This window comes from Canis lupus, chromosome 28, assembly GCF_048164855.1.
Source record: "Canis lupus baileyi chromosome 28, mCanLup2.hap1, whole genome shotgun sequence".
NCBI classification, from domain to species: domain Eukaryota; kingdom Metazoa; phylum Chordata; class Mammalia; order Carnivora; family Canidae; genus Canis; species Canis lupus.
In genome coordinates this window covers 16,033,288-16,053,992 of record NC_132865.1, presented here as the reverse complement: position 1 = coordinate 16,053,992, position 20,705 = coordinate 16,033,288, and the positions used below count along the sequence as shown (strand labels likewise).

Here is a 20,705-nt window from a genome sequence, read left to right as displayed (position 1 = left end):
AAATTATAGCCTAGAACCCAGAGGCAATTTCCAGAATCTCAAGTAAACTAATAAATTAGAAATGCTGCAGTACTTTTTCTTTAGTTTCTTTTATCAGATTCAACCCCTTAAACCTGCTTTCCACAAACTCACCCCATGGCAGGCAAAAGTATAGGATTAAAAAAAGTCATTTTAAACAACTTCTTTAAAAAAAAAAAAAAAGGTGCAGCATTTTATTCTCCTTATTACAACAAAGCATGGACTCCATCTAAAACTACTGTGGTCTTGTCAAAAGTATTCAAGAAACAAATTTGAATAGGTTGTTAATATACAAAATTGAGAAATTTTAAGAATCCTCAAAACTGAATTCACAAAACATCAAATATGTTTAGATTCATGAATTTACTATTAGCATTATGAAACAACAGTGACAAAAGCCTGATTGGTCACTTTTGGAAGAAAATAGATAACCAAATCATTACTTTGAACATTATTTTGTTGTTGTTGTTGTTGTTTTTATGGAAAAAAAAAAAAAAGAGGAGGAGGAAAGCAAGGAGGGAAAACGGAGATCAAGCATTTTCTGGATTTTTGTAAAAAAAAAAAAAAAAAAAGAACCTCCATACTTCAGAATAACTTAAAAATTGATGATAGGAGTCATAAAAATACAACCAAATGTATCAAACCTAAATCTGATTATGCCTCTATATCTAGTTACCGAATTACATGAAATATAGTGACAATAAAATGTGTCAGATGACATCATGGTGATGCAGTTGGCAAAATCTAGAGTATGGGAAACAGGACAAATATTCTGGGTTTTTTTCGAGTGTATCAGCAACATAAAAGCAAGAGGAAGGGAGAGTGACAAAAATTTAAACAGAGATACCAACAAATAAACCAATTACAAAATATAGAACTTAATTTGTACTTTGAATAAAACTCTATTAATGAATTATAAGACAATAGGTACAATGTGAATACAACATGGATATCACAGGGACACCTGGGTGGCTCAGTCAGTTAAAAGTCTGCCTTCAGCTCAGGTCATGATCCCCGGGTCCTGGGATCAAGCCCAGCACAGGGATCTCTGCTCAATGGGGAGCCCGCTTATCCCTCTCTCTCTGCCCCTACCCTTTGCTCCTCTGCTCTCTCTCTCTCTTTCAAATAAATAAATAATCTTTTTTCTTTATTTTCTTAAAGATACTATTTATTCATTTGAGAGAAAGAGTGACAGAGAGAGCACAAGCAAAGTGAGAGGCAGAGAGAGAAGGAAAAGCAGATGTCCCACTGATCGAGGAGGGCAACATGGGGCTTGATCCCAGAACCTAGAGATCATTACCTGAGCCAAAGGCAGAAACTCAACCATCTGGGCCACCAGGCACCCCTATATAGTCTTTTAAAAAATCATTATGAATAGTTAGGTGTAAGATGATATTTTTGATGTGTTTTGAAAAATTTTTAAGTTCTTATCTTTTAGTTATATCAGGTTTACAGATAAATTGGTAGGTTATTTGTGATTTGATTCAATGTTATTTTGGAGAGGTGGGCAGGGCTGTAGGTCAAAATGAGACCAGTTGGAAAATTGATCACTTTTGTATATTGATGATGTGTATATAGAAATTCATCATAAGTTATCTTTTTCTCTTTATTTTTGTATAGGTTTGAAGTTGTCTATAATAAAAATTTGAGAAACAAAGGGAACACTTGGATCTTTAGATAAAGAGAGGTCTGAGAACAATGCGATCTGTGGCGATTGAACCCCTTCTTTTCTGCAAGCAATTGTAGTCTTTAGGATAGTGGAACCTTAGGAAGGGACAAAAGACAAGGCCTCAAGTAACAGTAAAGTGTTGAAATGAGGACCCCACAAAAAACTATACCTTTAACAAAAAAAGATAAACTGGAAAAAGTACATTCACTGAGAAAAAGTGACAGCAACAAAATGAAATTTCTCTGTTTTGCCCTAATTATGAGGGGGAATAGAGGGACAAGCTAAAAGACAGGGGGAAAAAAAAACCAAAAAACATAAAACCTCACAGACAACCCCCAAGGTATGCTATATTCTACAGGATTAGTCAGTGGATTAAAAAAAATAAAGAAAAAGAGAGAAAGAAAAGAATGAGAGATTATTATATATTAAACAAGATTCAAGAGGCAAGATAAATTGTGCACTGAGTTCTCAAGTTGGTTTGTACAAATAAGCATAAAAAGAAACAATCAAGATAATTGGGGAAACATGATTATGGGCTGGAAATTAGATGATGCTAAGGAATTGTCGCTAATTTTTAAGTAGGCCAATATATGTTTTTGTAAAAAAAAAAAGCTCATATTTTTACTCATATTTTTAGAAATGCATATTGAAGTAGGTACTGCTAAAAAATAAAAAAGTGCGATATTTGAACTATGCTTTACAAATGCATTACAGGGCATGTCCCTAGACCTGCCACACTGGCCTCACCTGAGACATTTTGGAAATGTAGCTTCTCAGTGACCATCACAGACTTACTGAATCAGAATTTGCATTTTAGGAAGATCCCCAAGTGATTTCTATGAGCACTAAAATGATAGAAACTCTGATTTTAAAAACTCCAACAAAGAGAATAAAGACAGAGGATAAATTAAGACCAAGTGGCAGAATTTTAATAACTGCTAAATTTGGGATAGAATACAAAATTCATTATATCATTATTCTTACTTTTGTATTCCTTGGATATTTTCATAATTAAATCTAAAAATAAGAAAGAGTATAAAACTCAAAGTCTAACAGCTAATTTGCATAATTTCTTCTATCGCTATTCTTACTCTGTTTCTGAAACTATATCATTTTAAAATTCAATTCTACTATATTGATGTTAAAAAGAAATATGTTGCTATGCTACTTAAACTAAATAATGTACTGGAAGACAGAAAATTCTGATAAATAGGGTTAATTTTCCCTGAAACTTATGATAACTGGAAAATTATGTCATGAAATTACTAGAATGTTCAGCATTAATGTATAAACACAAGTTGTGGTTTATGATAATATAATTATTTTTAAAACATAACCATAAAATGGAATTTTTATTATACATCTTTCCAAGAATCAATATTAAATTATACTGCATATGATGATTATAGAATCAAAGAAGTAGTAATCATTGAAACAGGAATAGCTAACATTGAATTAGAGGATTCTTAAAATGCTCAAAAAGTAATGATCAAATTGTATTTTGTGTATACAAATAACTGAGGAAAATTATTTCTTTATATTATACTAGAATAGAAACTATGTATGTCTATCTATATACATACATATATGCCACATAGAAGCTCAAAAACCATAGAGATAAGGCACAAAGTTAAATTGAAAGCCAAAAAATATCACAACTTCCAAACACATAGTATATAAATAATCCATTCTGAAGATATAAAATAATTTCAGCATCCTCAGTCTAGTCCATATGCAAACTATTAGGAAAAACATTATTCTTGTGCTTATTCAAATTCTCAAGAAAACTAGAAAAAACAGAAGACAGAATCATTTTGCATTGTACATATATAACTGCACTTTCTGGTTGATATTCTAAACTTATTCTCATGTTTCTTTTTACAGGAAAATACCATTTTTCAGTAATTTTTTAAAAAATGATTATGAAAAAGTAAATATTTCTGCAGGAAAACTAGCTCTCCTTTCTAGTAACATGCTGGACATATTTACAGAAAGTTATCACTAAACTCTAAATTCATGGAATTAATGGACCAAGTCAGAGCCAACAATATTAATAAATCTTCTAGATTAATACTTTGCTTTCATTTTTTTAAATTCCAGTACTGTTAACACACAGGGCTATACTAGTCCCAGCTGTGCAATATAATGATTCTATAATTCTATACAGTACTCAGTGGTCATCATGATAAGTGGACTCTTAATCTTCACCTATTTCACCCATCCTCCCACTACCTTCCCTCTGGCAACCATCAGTTAGTTCTCTATAGTTAAGAGTGTGTTTTTTGGTTTATCTTTTTTTTTTTCCACAGTTCTTTGGTTTCTTTCTTAAATTTCACATAAGTGAAATCATATGGTATTTGTCTTTCTCTGACTTATTTTGCTTAGCATTATACTCTCTATCTCCATTCATGTTGTTGCAAATAGCAAGATTCCACTCTTTTTTATGGCTAATATTCCATTATATATGCCACATTTTCTTTTTCCTTCATGTATCACTGGACATTTAGGTTGCTTCCATAATCTGACTATTGCAAATAATGCTGCAATAAACAAAGATTTGACTATATCTTTTCAAATTAGTGTTTTTATACTCTTTGGGTAAATACCAAATAGTGGAATTACTGGATCATACGGCAGTCCTATTATTAATTTTTGAGGCGCCTCTATGCTATTTTCCACAGTGGCTGTACCAGTTTGCATTCCCACCACCAGTACTTGAGAATGCCTTTTTCTCCACAATCTTGTCAACACTTGTTTCTTGTGTTTTTTATTTTAACCATTCTGACAGGTGTGAAGTGATATCACATTGTGGTTTTGATTTACATTTCCCTGATGATGAGTGATGTTGAGCATCTTTCATGGGTCTGTTGTCCATCTATATGTCTTCTTTGGAGAACTGTCTATTCAAGTCTTCTGTCCATTTTTTAATTGGATTATTTGGGGGGGGTTGGTGTTGAGTTGTATAAGTTCTTTATATATTTTGGATACTAAACCTTTATTGAATAGGTCATTTGTAAATATCTTCTCTCATTCAATCAGTCATTTCTTAGCTTTGTTGATTGTTTCCATTACTGTGCAAAAGGATTTTATGTTGATGTAGTCCCAGTATTTTCTTTTTGTTTTCATTTCCCTTGCCTCAGGAGACAGATTAAGAAAAATGTTGCTATAGCTGATATCAGAGAAATTACTACCTGTATTCTCTACTAGGATTTTTATGATTCAAGGTCTCACATTTAGAACTTTAATCCATTTTGAGTTTAGTGTTGTGTATGGTGTAAGAAAGTGGCCCAGTTTTGTTCTTTTGCATGTGCTGTCCAGTTTTACCAACATCATTTGTTGGAGAGACTGTGTTTTTCCCATTTCATATTCTTGCCACCTTTTCTGAAGACTAATTGACCATATAATCATGGGTTTATTTCTGGTCTCTTAATTCTGTTCCGTGGTTTTATGTATCTAGTTTTGTGCTAGTACCATACCGTTTTGATTACTATAGCTTTGTATTATATCTTGAAATCTGGGATTGTGATACATCCAGTTTTGTTCTTTTCCAAGAATAATTTGGCTATTTGGGTTTTTTTTGTGATTCCCTGGAAATGTTAGGGTTATTTGTTCTAGTTCTGTGAAAAATGCTCTTGGTTTTTTGAAAAGGATTGCATTAAATCTGTAGATTGCTTTGAGTAGTATGGACATTTTAACAATATCTGTTTTCCCAATCCATAAGGATGGAATATCTTTCTGTTTGTGTCATCTTCAATTTCTTTCATCAATGTTTTATAGTTTTCAGAGTACAAGTCTTTCACTTCCTTGGTTAAGTTTATTCCTAGGTATTTTATTATTTATGGTGTAATTGTAAATGGGGTTGTTTTCTTAATCTTTTCTGCTACTTTATTCATCTATAGATATGCAACAGATTTCTGTATATTGATTGTGTGTTCTGCAACCTTACTAAATTTATTTATCAATTCTAACAATTTTTTGGTAGAGTCGTTTAGAACTTTCTATATAGTATTTCATGTCATCTTCAAATAGCAAAGATTTTACTGTTCCTTACCAATTTGGATGTCTTTATTCCTTATTCTTGTCTGATTGCTGTGGCTAGGACTTCCAATACTTTGTTGAATTTAATTGGTAAGAATGGACATCCCTGTCTTGTTTCTGACCTTATGGGTAAAGCTCATAGTTTACCACCATTGAGTATGATGTTAGCTGTGGGTTTTTCATATATGGCATCTGTTATGTTGATGTATGTTCCCTCTAAATCTACTTTGTTGAAAGTTTTTATCATGAATGGACATCGTACTTCATCAAATAATTTTTCTGTATCTACTGAAATGGCTGTATGGTTTTTATCCTTTCTTTTGTTAATGCAATGTGTCACATTGATTGATTTGTGAATATTGAACCACTCTTGAATCTTGGAAATAAATCTCAGTTGCTCTTTTGCAAAGAGGCAGCTCCTGGTTTCATTGAAATCTATATTGGTTTTTTTTTTAGTTTCTATTTTATTTATTTCTGCTCTAATATTTATTATTTCTTTTTTATATATATTTATTATTTCTTTCCTTCTACTGGTTTGTGGTTTTGTTTGTTCTTTTTATAGCTCCTTTAGATGTAAGGTTAGATTGTTTGTTTGAGATTTTTCCTGCTTCTTGAGGTAAGTCTATTACTATAAGCTTCCCTCTTGTAACAGCTTTTGCTACATCCTAAAGATTTTAGACCAATGTGTTTTCATTTTCATTTGTCTCTATGTATTTTTTGATGCCTCTTTGTTTCTTGTTTGATCCATTCATTGTTTAGTTAATGAATGGTATAAACCCATTCATTGTTTATAACCTCCATGTATTTTTTCTCTCAGATTTTTTTTTCTTGTGTTTTAATTCTAGTTTCATGATGTTGGTGGTCAGAAAAGATGCATGCCATGGCTTTGATCTTTTTTAATTTGTCAAGATTTGTTTTGTGGCCTAATGTGATCTCTTCTGGAGAATGTTCTTTTTTTTTAATTTTTATTTATTTATGATAGTCACGGGGGGGGGGGGGGCAGAGACACAGGCAGAGGGAGAAGCAGGCTCCATGCACCGGGAGCCCAACGTGGGATTCGATCCCGGGTCTCCAGGATCGCGCCCTGGGCCAAAGACAGGCGCTAAACCGCCGCGCCACCCAGGGATCCCTCTTCTGGAGAATGTTCTATGTGTACTTGAGAAGACTGTGTATTCCGATATTTTAGAATGGAATGTTCTCAATATTTCTGTTAGATCCATCTGGTTCAATGTATCATTTAAAGCCACTATTTCCTTGTTTATTTTCTGTTTGGATGATCTGTCCATTGATGTAACTGGGGTGTTGAATTCCACTACTACTACTGTTTTACTATTGATTACTTCCTTTACATTTCTTATTAGCTGCTTTATGAACTTGGGTACTCCAATGTTGGGTGCACAAATATTTACAATTGTTATATATTTTTGTTGATTACTCCCTTTATTATTATATAGATTCCTTCTTTGTCTCTTGTTACAGTCTTTGTTTTAAGTCTTTTTTTCCAATAATAAATATTGCTACTCCAGCTTTCTTTTTACTGTCATTGCATGATAAATCCTTTTCTATCCCTTCACTTTCAATCTGCATGTGTCTTTAGATCTGAAATGAGTCTTTTTAGGCAGCATAGGCATAAGTCTTGCTTTTTTATCTGTTCTGTAACCTTATATCTTTTAATTGGAATGTTTAGTCCATTTAGATTCAAAGTTACTATTGATAAGTGTGCACTTATTGCTATTTTGTAACGTGTTTTATGGTTGTTTTTATAGTTCTCTGTTTCTTTCTCCTCTTGCTCTCTTCTTTCATAGTTTGCTGACTTTAACGTTATACTTGGATTCCTTTCTCTTTATTTCTTACATATTTATTTCTGTTTTTTTTTTATTTCTGGTTACAATTAGGTTTATACATAGCATCTTTTGCATACTGTAATCTGTATTAAGTTTATGGTCACTTAAATTTGAACCCATTATTTATTCTTTTCTCCATTACATTTTAGGTATATGGTGTCATATTTTACATCCTTTTATTTTGTGAATACATTTACTAATTTTTATAGATATACTTATTTGTATTGCTTTTGTGCTGCCTACTTTTCTTACTCCTACTTATGGTCTTTCCACTTAAAGAGTTTCTATTAATATTTCTTGTAGGGATAGTTTAGTAGTCATGTGTTTCTTTAACTTTTGCCTGTCTGGGAAAGTCTTTATCTCTCCTTCTATTATAAAAGACAGTCTTACTAGATAAAGTATTCTTGGATGTAGGGGGTTCTTTTGTTTTTGTTTTCTTTCAGCACTGAATATGTCATGCCACTCTCTTCTGGCCTCTAAAGTTTCTGCTGAAAAATCAGCTGATAGCTTAATGCAGTTTCCTTTATATCCAACTATTTTATTTTATTTTGATGCTTTTAAAAACTTCACTTTATCACTACTTTTTGCCATTTTAAGTACTATGTGTCTTGGTGTAGACCTCCTTGGGTTGTCTTTCATGGAAGCTCTCTGTGCTTCCTAGATCTGGACTTCTGCTTCCTTACCCAGATTGGGGGAGTTTTAAGCTATTATTTCACCAAAAAAATTTTCTATGCCCTTTTCTCTCTTCTACTTCTGGAATCCCTATAGTGTGAATGTCATTATACTTAATGGTATCACTGAGTTGCTGAATTTATTTTCATTTATTTTTTCTCTCTCTCTTGTTCAGCTTGATTACTTTCCATTACTCTGTCCTCTAGGTCAGTGATCCATTTTTCTGCTTCCTCTAGTCTACTATTTACTCCATCTTGATCATTTTTAATTTCATTTATTGAATTCTTCATCTCTAATTGGTTCTTTTTAATGCTTTCTTTCTCTTTGTTAAGGCTTCACACAGGTCTTTCACTCTTCTCAAGTCCGGTGAGTATCTTTATGATCATTACTTTAAGTTTTCTATCAGGTATGTTACTTATCTCCCTTTTATTTAGGTCTTCTGCTGTGATCTTTGTCCTATTCTTTCATTTAGGACACATTCCTCCATCTCTTCATTTTGTCTAATTCTGTGTCTGTTTCTATGTTTTAGGGAAATCAGCTATGTCTCCTGCTCTTGAAAGTAATACCTTTATAAGCAAAGAGGTCCTGTAATGCCCTGCAGTGCAATACTCCCTGTTCACTAGAATTTGGCACTTCAGGGATGCCTCCTATGTATTTTGCATGTGCCCTGATATTATAACTGAGCCCCTTTTGCCTTTAATCATCTGCAGTGGCTCTTTTTGCCTATTGTGGGCTGCCCTTGATACCTGTGTTAGTCATGCCACTCTCTTCTGGCCTCCAAAGTTTCTGCTGAAAAATCAGTTAGTGGGCCATTCTGGGGCTACATTAGGCTTAAGTTGAGTCAGACTAGGTGTTTGCCAGACATGCACCAAACTACAGAAGAAGGGAGAGGTGGAACAATAGGTGCCAGAAAGGTCTGTGCAGGTGGGAAGGGACCTGAAGCTGCCAGGAACCTAGGAAGGCCAGGTTGAAGCAAGAGGATCCACAGAAACACACAGGAGCTGGACTTCGTGTAAGCAAGGTTTGCCAGGGTCTGTTGTGGGAAACAACCTGTTGCCTAAACCTGGCTGGAGGAGAATGTCCACAGGAGAATGTGGGAGCAAGGCATGGTGTTAACAAGCTAGGTAGCCAGTGCTGGTGCTATGCAGGTTCCTATAGGTGTTCCTGTATTTGTGCTGGAGAGCAGGGAAAGAAATGGTGCCCACCAGCTCCTTTGTTCCTGGAGAAATTTCCCAATGATCCCTACCCCTCCTCCACATTCTCTGAGATTAGTAAACAAATCTCCATCCTGTATATCCCTAGCATTTTTTGAACTACTGCTTTTATACTGTAACTCCACAGGGCTGTTTGTTGTGCTGTCTCTTTAACAATGGAGACTCAATTTCCTCTTGCTCTCCACAGCCTTTTGATTTTTAAAGTTCCTGGTTTTAAATCTTGGTAATTTTAAGAATTTGCAAAATTTGGCCCTTCTGGTTTTCAAAGTTAAGTATTATGGGGTTTCATCTTCCCTGTCTAAGTTCCCTGGTTTGAGAGTCTGTACTCCTCCCCATGTCTTCCTTCCTGTGAACAGTCCTATGTGTCTGTTTAGCTCCCAATGATGCTTCTCCCCTTCCTAACCTCTTCAATGCAGCTTCCTCTCTATAGTTAGCTGTGAAGAGTCTGTTTTGTCAGTCTTCAGGTTGTTTTCTGGGTTATTTACTTAATGTAGCCATTATCCAGTTGTATCCAGGACAAGATAAGCTTAGGGTTCTCCTACTCCATCTTACTCAGAAGTCCCAGTTTTTTAACTGCAAGGACACTTCACACTTGTATTGAAAACCTCAAAGATCTAGTTCTTGTGGGCTATATTTATCAATATTTCCCATATTAGAAGTTTACAATAGAATTTTTAATTGATTTTGAAATAACAATAAGTCCATTACATATGAGTATAAATTGTGTATTTTTATGAATAAAGCTATATTTTCAGGAAGAAAAATATCAATGAGAAAAGTGGCATTATTTCACATTTTTACAGATATCTTAATATCTGGCTCAGTAGAAGACATCTAAGAGTCTCATATTTATTTCTGCATCCAGTTAGTTTGGGATATCACAGGATGTGCACAATCTGAAAGGTTCTACTTATGAAACAATGATGGAAAAAAAAAAAAAACAATGACATCTTAGTGTTATTGGGAAAAATTATCTTGACCTTACAGACTCCCAGGAGTCCCTGAATCACACATTGAAAATGTTGCTGTAATTTTATTCTGGATCATATATTGTCTTGAACTGAAGGATGAGGTTCATACATTTCCTAGATGGAATAAAAACTATGCATGTTGAAATAGCCAATTCTTCTTGTTCATTAGGGGAAATATCTTAATAATTCACTTGATCATTGAGCAAATGCCTATTTAGTAATTACTTCTTAACAAGCTTTGGACAATGGATTGATGGATCAAAAATAAATGAATGTGCCCATAAATCCTTTCCTCAAATCCCTCAATGGATTTATAATCTGATAGTGAATAAACACCACTAGTGAGATACCCAGTCATGACCAGTGTTGTCATATTTATGTGCAGAAAGTGACAGAGTTATATCTAAGAAGAGCACACACTCCTTTTGGGGTGGAGCAGTATGCAAGAATGTTAAGGAAGTCTCAGGGTAGTGAGAGCTGAGCTAGTAAGAACAATAACAATTTTTGAAGAATAGTTTTAAAAGATGAGGAAGGGTAGGGGTGCAAAGAGTAAAAGGAAAAGGTGAACCTACAAATGTACCTTAGTAAATACTATAGCTTAGTGCCTTTGAAAGACGCAAGAAATTCAACATGGCCAGAGCACTTCGTTCCAGGAACATGGAATGATGAAATGGAAAAGGGAGGCAACAGGAGGTGTTCTAAAGAATTAAGACAAGACCAGAGCAGAGAAACTCCTACAAGTTGTATTCATAAGTTAAAACATTCTGGTGTTTCACTAGGGAATTTTATCTATTTATTAAAGAATAAGATAAAAACAGAAATGTGTACAGCCCTATGAATTGGGCCCTATGAATGTATCAAAATTTTACATTTTGATACATGTGTTTTAGTGAACATTTGAACATATTCTGTTGGAACTATACCTTGAAGAGTAAATTTTGAGTCATGGGCTTCGCATATGTTCAGTTTTAGCAGATGCTGACAGTTTTCCGAAGTAGTTACATAAGTTGTTCTGCATCTTCAATAATACACACATTCCTTATTTTTCAGTCTTGTGTTTCTAAGTGATTTGCAGTGCTAATTCATTATAATCTTGATCTCCATTTCTTTAATGATTAATAGGTTGAGCAACCATTTCACAGGCATTTGAAAACTCTATCTATTGAAGTGTGTCAATTTTTCTGCTTTGTTGTCTTTTGTATGTGTGTTGCGGGGGGAGCATTTGGTTGTCTTTTTCTTACAAATCTGCAGGATTAGTTTGTATATTCCTTTCCAAGATACATGTTGTTGAAATAATGTCTACCACTGTTCATTCTCTTTTAATGGGCATTTTAAGAAGAATTGTTAATTCTAAATCCACTTATTGATTGTTTTTCTTCATGTCTAGCACATATGTCCATTTTTAGAAATCTTTGCTTACTTGAAAGTAATGAAGATATGTTTCCAGTTCTCTACTAAACACTCCATTGTTTAAAATTCATATTTAAATATGCAATCTGTATGCAATTCACTTCTGTGTGGGTGGAGAAAGGAGTTTTACACATTTTTTTCCATATGGAAAACTATTGAAACAGTCTCATTTATTGAAATAATCACTTTTCCCACTGCATTGGAGACTAATAAATACAGTAAATATATAAATACAGTTCAGTGGTATTAAGAACATTCATATTGTTGTCTATGATTTTAACTACTTTAGGTACCTTGTATCTTTGTCCTTTTGTCATAGGTTTATTTAACTTAGCATAATGTTCTCAAGGTTCTTCCATATAGCATGTGTCAGAATTTCCTTCCTTTGTAAGGCTGAATAATATTCCATTTTATGTATATGACACATTTTGCTTGTCCATTCATCTATTGATGGATACCTATAATTGCTTTCACATTTGAGTTATTGTAAATAAGGTAGCTATTAACATGGTTGTACAAATATCTCATAGAGAACCTGCTCTCACTTCTTTGGAGCATATACTCAGGGTGCATTGCTGGACTATAGGATAATTCTATGTTTTATTTTTTGAGGAACTACCATACTGTTTTCCACAAAACTGTACATTTCCGCCAACAGAGCACAATGATTTCAATTTATCCGTATCTTATTTTCTGTTTTGTTTTGTTTTGGGTTTGTTTTATAGTAGCCATTCTAATAAGAATTATGAGATATCTCATAGTTTTGTTTGGATTCCCAAATAATTACTGCTGTTGTACATCTTTTCATGTGTTTGCTGGTCATTCCTACACCTTCTTTGAAGAAATACCTATTTAAGTTATATGCCTATTTTTTAATTATTATTATTTTTAAAGATAGGTTTATTTATTTACTTACTTACTTACTTACTTTCTTACTTACTTACTTACTTATGAGAGAGAGAGAAAGGCAGAGACACAGGAGGAGGGAGAAGCAGGCCAGGCTCCATGCCAGGAGCCTGACACGGGACTCGATCCCAGGACTCCAGGATCCCGGGACTCCAGGATCGCGCCCTGGGCCAAAGGCAGGTGCTAAACCGCTGAGCAACCCAGGGATCCCCTGCCTATTTTTTAATTGGGTTGTCCGTTGTTGGCTCCCACATAATGCATGCAAGTTGCTCGGGAGGACACATGCATGAGCCCTGTCACAGGATTCTGAAGCGGGAAATGGGTAACTTGTTGCTGAGCAAAGAGCTTAAATTGACTAAAATTAACTGCAATTTACAGTCTAAACCTTCCTCTGGAATTTGCAAGCCTTCATAGAAATTCGAGTTCCAAAATAATTACATTGGACAGATCTTGCCACTGCAATTGTTGTGTGAGGAGATAGATTACTGATGCTTTCTACTCTGCTGTCTTCCCAAGTGTATTTTTTCCTTGTATTCAAATGCTATTTTTACCTTCTATAGAAGATCGATGTTTTTCATTCTTTACGGTTTTATATTGTTGATGAGTCTGTAATTTTCCTTTCATTGATCTAGAAATATGCAGCTACAAAAGTTTCATGTATTCATATAACTTTTTGCTAAATATTTTCTAAATATTTTCAATCAGAGAGGCACACTAAATATATTAAGGTTTTTATATATAGAAAGTTGCTATCTTATTGGCTTTCTATATATTTCTCGTTGAATAATTTGTATGTGACAAAAGGTCAGATTGTCAACCAACATATCAATCCTGTCTCAATAGTTCATTAATTCATTCAAGAACAAATAATTCATGAGTGAGTCTTTCGTGTGTGGCAATATTCTAGGCCCTAGAGAGAGACAAAATCCCTACTTTCACAGAGTTTATAGTTTTGCTTTGGTCGTTAGAAAACAAAAAAAAATATACACATAGAAGAGCAAGATAATTTCAAACAGAAATAAGTACTATGAAATAATATACTAGTCAGTGACATAATGGACAAGATTGGAATGAAGTTCTAATTTTGATGTGGTGAGTGGTAACAGAATATCTTAATAGAAGTTTTTTTCTTTTTTTTATTAGAAACCTCAATGCCCTGAAGGAACCATCTTTATAAAAATCTGTGGGAGAAAGACAACTGAGAAAGCACAGAACAGAAGTCACAGTGGCTCGAAAGTGATGATTTAGATACTTTCTTTGGTCTGTACTAGAAACTATTGTTCAAGTGGGTTATTTTAGTAGATTACTTTCCCTTTGTAAAACTTTACCAAGTGGCAGTCTGAGTAGAAGAAAGCATTATACAAGAAGAAGAAAACTTATGCTCAGTAATATTACAGCTGAGAGCATTCAAATCAGTTGGAATATCTGGATCTTATCACTGTTTAGGATACAATTTCTTTGTAGTAAGACAGTGGTGACAATGTAATCAATGTAATCAAAGGATGAATAATGTCTGTTCTCATGCATACCTGTCCATGCACCCAGTTGCCTTAATTTTTGCAAGCTTAATTTGATGGTGGTTGTCAGGCAATCACAATGTTAGATAAAACATATAAAATTTACACCCTTTTCAAGAGTATAATGAAAACCAGTGCATTTCTTGCCTGAATCTTCTTTTAAAAAAACCCAGAGACATATCACTTCAACAGCCCATTTAGAGAACTGTACCAGATGGAATCTACCTTCATATTTTCTTTATAAGAATATATAGAAAGTGACAGTGAGAATGTCATTTTCTCCCCTTGGGGGAAAAACATCAATAATACTAATAATTTTATGTTTCAATGGCATTTCAAACTGATTATGCAATTAATCATAAACTATTTCTATAACATTTGTTTATAAAACCATAATTAATAACCTATTTTAATAATGTATACACTTGCCTGATTGTTCACAAGTGATATATGTCTTACCATAAGGTGAGAACCACAGATATTATCTTCTGAGACAAGTCCATCCAGCCCCAACAGATTCAGTTTGATATTTCTATCTAATAAGTGAGGAATAAAATAATTTATAATAAATTAATTATTTCCTTTTCTAAAATTACTGATAACCCAAGTCCATTCAAAAGATGGTTCAAGCTTTTAGCATATTTCTCTCATCTTGCATATTTTTAGATAAATGGAATGATAATAATAATAATTTGACAACGACTACTGAAGCAGCTATATGGAAAACATGACTTCATTATATGCAAAATAGTATTTTAGGGGATATAGATATATATTTAGATGTAGATATAGATGCATAGCATAGATACACAATATATAGAATTCAGGATATATAGGAGAGCACCAGAATGGTGCACCTTATTGTTCTTGAGCTGCTCTGAAAGGCAGTTATTTATTATGAGTTCACTTGGCACAAGGGCTTATTTTTCGAACTGAGTTTCAAAGAAAGGATTTGCTAACACTTTCTCCTATAGCCATTAAAAATCTTGGCATATCATCCTTCAACAATATTTTGAAAATCTTGTAATTTTCTGCAGGGGATGTTGTCAGTGACCAAAAAAAAAAAAAAAAATAGAGACTGATAATGTGTTAAAATTAATCATTCTTTATGTTAATTTGCCTTTTAAATTCCTGTTTCTTGGGGATCCCTGGGTGGCTCAGCGGTTTGGCGCCTGCCTTTGGCCCAGGGTGTGATCCTGGAGTCCCGAGATGGAGTCCTGCGTCAGGCTCCCTGCATGGAGCCTGCTTCTCCCTCTGCCCCCCTCTCTCTCTCTCTCTGTCTATCATGAATAAATAAATAAAATCTTTAAGAAAAATTCCTGTTACTTGGAAGAGGAAATATGTTAATCCTTATATCATTGTTTTCTTCTGTATAAATCGACTATATTTATAATATAAAATTTGTATGTTTACTAATTTATGTATAAAATAAAATCATTTTATTTTTCTTCACTATATCTCTCCAAAAATAGAGTTGTACCTTGACATTTTCTTTTCATTCTACAGTGATATACATTTTTATTTGAGTATTTACATTTTAAATATTTTCATTATGCAAGACAATTCATACCATTGAGAGGTACTTAATTTTTATAACTTGAAGAAAATTTTCATAATTTCAGACTCCATATTTCAAAACGGCAATAATTTCTTTTCCAGGGAGGCTAATCTTACTTCTGCATTATCTCATCTCTTTCAATCCTATTCAGCTTCTTTTTCATCTGAGAAACTGTGTTTTTCATCACTAGATGTGCAATTTGTTTTATTTTTATATCCTCCATGTCACTTTAAAATGTTGCTTTCGTTTAGCTTTATGAACCCATGAAAATTAGTTGTTAGTAACAGTTTGAATGTCTTTATTTACTAATTATATCATCCACAACATTTTTCAGGCTGTTTCTATTTACTGATTTTTCTTATTGTAGGTTATATTCCTTCTTTGCATCTCTGGTAATTATAGATTGCATGTCAGATATTGTGATTTTACTTTATCGGTTGTTGAGTATTTTTGTATTATTTTAAGGATTTTTGAGCTTTGGTCTAGAATGTAACTAAGAAATAGTTTGATCATTTTGAGGCTTGCTTATAAGTTTCATTAGGGGGGATCCCTGGGTGGCTCAGTGGTTTAGCGCCTGGCTTCAGCTCAGGGCGTGACCCTGGAGACCCAGAATCCAGTCCCACATTGGGCTCCCTGCGTGGAGCCTGCTTCTCCAGCTCTGCCTGTGTCTCTGCCAATATCTCTCTCTCTCTCTCTCTGTATCTCTCATGAATAAATAAATAAAATATTTCAAAAAATAAGTTTCATTAGGGTGCAATTGAGACAGAATTTAGTCTATGGCTAATTTGGCCCCATTACTAAGACTGTATCTAGTGAATACTGTATGGGTATTGAATACTTTGGTGGATGTTGCATATATTAAATTATACCAAATTATATTTGCAAAACTCTTATAGCAATAAATGCAAAATTTATAAAAGTATGTTTTCTTCTGATAATTATATTTTAACATATTTGAATATTTCATTCTACATGAATCTCATTTGTTAGCAAATGTGAAAACAATCTAGCTTTATTTTGTACAGATGACCAGAGGCTGTTCAAACACCAACATTTTACTATACTCTACAAAATATTATGCCACTTGTTTTTAGAGATTATTAATATAATTAATAGCCTTATATAGATTATTACTATAATTAATAGCCTTACACAATCCATTGCCCTGTGCTGCTTGTTGTTCAATGTTTATATTTTTTATAATAAATTTATTTTTTATTGGAGTTCAATTTGCCAACATACAGAATAACACCCAGTGCTCATCCCGTCAAGTGCCCCCCTCAGTTCCCGTCACCCATTCACCCCCACCCCCCGCCCTACTCCCCTTCCACCACCCCTAGTTCGTTTCCCAGTTAGGAGTCTTTATGTTCTGTCTCCCTTTCTGATATTTCCCACACACTTCTTCTCCCTTCCCTTATATTCCCTTTCACTATTATTTATATTCCCCAAATGAATGAGAACATATAATGTTTGTCCTTCTCCGATTGACTTACTTCACTCAGCATAATACCCTCCAGTTCTATCCACGTTGAAGCAAGTGGTGGGTACTTGTCATTTCTAATGGCTGAGTAATATTCCATTGTATACATAGACCACATCTTCTTTATCCATTCATCTTTCCATGGACACCGAGGCTCCTTCCACAGTTTGGCTATTGTGGACATTGCTGCTAGAAACATCCGGGTGCAGGTGTCCCGGCATTTCATTGCATTTGTATCTTTGGGGTAAATCCCCAGCAGTGCAATTGCTGGGTCGTAGGGCAGGTCTATTTTTAACTCTTTGAGGAACCTCCACACAGTTTTCCAGAGTAGCTACACCAGTTCACATTCCCACCAACAGTGTAAGAGGGTTCCCTTTTCTTCATCCTCTCCAACATTTGTGGTTTCCTGCCTTGTTAATTTTCCCCATTCTCACTGGTGTGAGGTGGGATCTCATCGTGGTTTTGATTTGTATTTCCCGATGGCCAGTGATGCAGAGCATTTTCTCATGTGCATGTTGGCCATGTCTGTGTCTTCCTCTGTGAGATTTCTCTTCATGTCTTTTGCCCATTTCATGATTGGATTGTTTGTTTCTTTGGTGTTGAGTTTAAGAAGTTCTTTATAGATCTTGGAAACTAGCCCTTTATCTGATACGTCATTTGCAAATATCTTCTCCCATTCTGTAGGCTGTCTTTAGTTTTGTTGACTGTATCCTTTGCTGTGCGAAAGCTTCTTATCTTGATGAAGTCCCAATAGTTCATTTTTGCTTTTGTTTCTTTTGCCTTCGTGGATGTATCTTGCAAGAAGTTACTATGGCCGAGTTCAAAAAGGGTGTTGCCTGTGTTCTTCTCTAGGATTTTGATGGAATCTTGTCTCACATTTAGATCTTTCATCCATTTCGAGTTTATCTTTGTGTCTGGTGAAAGAGAGTGGTCTAGTTTCATTCTTCTGCATGTGGATGTCCAATTTTCCCAGCACCATTTATTGAAGAGACTGTCTTTCTTCCAATGGATAGTCTTTCCTCCTTTATCGAATATTAGTTGACCATAAAGTTCATGGCCCACTTCTGGGTTCTCTATTCTGTTCCATTGATCTATGTGTCTGTTTTTGTGCTAGTACCACACTGTCTTGATGATCACAGCTTTGTAGCACAACCTGAAATCTGGCATTGTGATGCCCCCAGATATGGTTTTCTTTTTTTAAAATTCCCCTGGCTATTCGGGGTCTTTTCTGATTCCACACAAATCTTAAAATAATTCAAAGAAGAAGTAAAACTCTCCCTCTTCGCCAATGAAATGATACTCTACATAGAAAACCCAAAAGCCTCCACCCCAAGATTGCTAGAACTCATACAGCAATTTGGTAGCATGGCAGGATACAAAATCAATGCCCAGAAATCAGTGGCATTTCTATACACTAACAATGAGACTGAAGAAAGAGAAATTAAGGAGTCAATCCCATTTACAGTTGCACCCAAAAGCATAAGATACCTAAGAATAAACCTAACCAAAGAGGTAAAGGATCTCTACCCTAAAAACTATAGAACACTTCTGAAAGAAATTGAGGAAGACACAAAGACATGGAAAAATATTCCATGCTCATGGATTGGCAGAATTAATATTGTGAAAATGTCAATGTTACCCAGGGCAATTTACACGTTTGATGCAATCCCTATCAAAATACCATGGACTTTCTTCAGAGAGTTAGAACAATGTTTAAAAATAATTGTTTAATATATTTTATTCTTTTTTGATTGTTTAGGCCAACAGAGTAAATCCAGTTCCTGTCACTCCATTTTGGCTAGAAGCATAGTCTTATGCGAAATTTTATACAAAAGAAACAGTCCTAAACTTTGTTAGCAGATCCAACACTGGTTTTTAGCATAACTTCCCACACCTGAGTAATCTAGATATCCTTATTCATTATTAAAGCTTTATAATAAGCAAAACTTCTACCACAGTGATTTCCTTAGCAAGTGAGCATATTTCTAATTTACTAACTATAAATATTCTTTAATTTTCCACTATATTGCCCTTTTTTCATTAGATACTGATTTTCACATTTTTTATAATAGTTGACAGAAATTTCTCAGTCATAACAATAGAAATGACAATAAAAATTACCTTGAAAGATCAAATTTATATCACATTATTAACTTTTTATTTTGCTCCATGAAAGCTACAAGATACAAACACTATCATCAGCATCATTAGAATGAAAACTGGGCATTTTAATATAAAAATATTTTATTTCACTTAATAAATTTGACATTATGACAGAATTTTTCACAGAACCATCCTTAATATCTTTAGTGTAGACTAATATTTAGGGATTCTTGCTTATAGCTATTTGAAACTAAGAGCAATGTTATTCATTTCTGCAAACCAGTATATGTAGAGTCATGGCAAAAGGTAGATTTTCAAAAAAATGCTGAACAAATGATAGAATTCATGTGATTAGTTCCTCAGTTCATAAAGCTTAAATATTCTTTAATTCTAAGGTAAAGTCATAAAATTTTTAGAGAGATTTCCAAATCATGCTAAGGTGCCTGCCTTCATTTTCCAATCTGAGGGAAATAGGATAGAAATAGATGGTTCTAAATTCTTTCCAAGCACTGTAAGCTTCTGTGTCTTTTACAGGTATATGATTTTAATCTTTATCATTTTCAAGATTTCCTGAACTATATAAGGTCATCTTATTAAAATAACATTTTATATTGTATGCTAAATATATCAACAAACAACTTATGACAGATGATAATATTCATAACATCAATTTAATCTTATTTTCATGAAATGAGCATATCTTTGAGAATATTAATTCATCTAATAAGGATTATGATATTTAGACAATATTTCCTAAAACATTTTTTTGATGCTTTAAGACAGTTTTCCTAGGACATAGTACTTTGGAAGACAATAGAAAAAGACAATCCTTAAAAAGAATCAATTCCAAACTAAAGAGAGATTCCTCATATAGGGTATTTAGGAAAACGAATTTGCAATTTAGAGATTCAGATAAATAACCACATACATGAGATATCTTTAATGTAACCCAAAGTATAAGAAATAGAAACAGCATAGAAACAACTGCTCTACATTTTGCCTATAGAAAAATATAAAATCTGAGTTCACTGAAAATTTGTCTCATTGCCCTCTGATAGTTTGTGCCTGCCCAATCCATAGGGCCCCAGTTAAGAACTGTTCTATCATCTATACATCAGAGAGGAAAGTGCCTGTGTGCTATGTTGATAGTCACTCTAAACAAATATTTATACAGTTGAGATCAGAGATATAAAATGTCAGTTCCAAATCCACCCATGATGGCACATATACCAGACAGATGACAAAGTCTGGCTCAGGTTATAAAGGCTTGTGAAATACTTGAATCATATTTTGCAACCCTTGAAA

The 20,705-nt window shown here is 33.9% G+C and overlaps 1 long non-coding RNA gene across 2 annotated transcripts in view; it reads right to left on the bottom strand.

Annotated features, from left to right (window-relative positions):
• The window catches only part of LOC140620235 (uncharacterized), a 99,387-nt gene that overhangs the window by 77,808 nt on the left and 874 nt on the right, over positions 1–20,705 (bottom strand). The gene's annotated exons all lie outside the window — the stretch shown is intronic.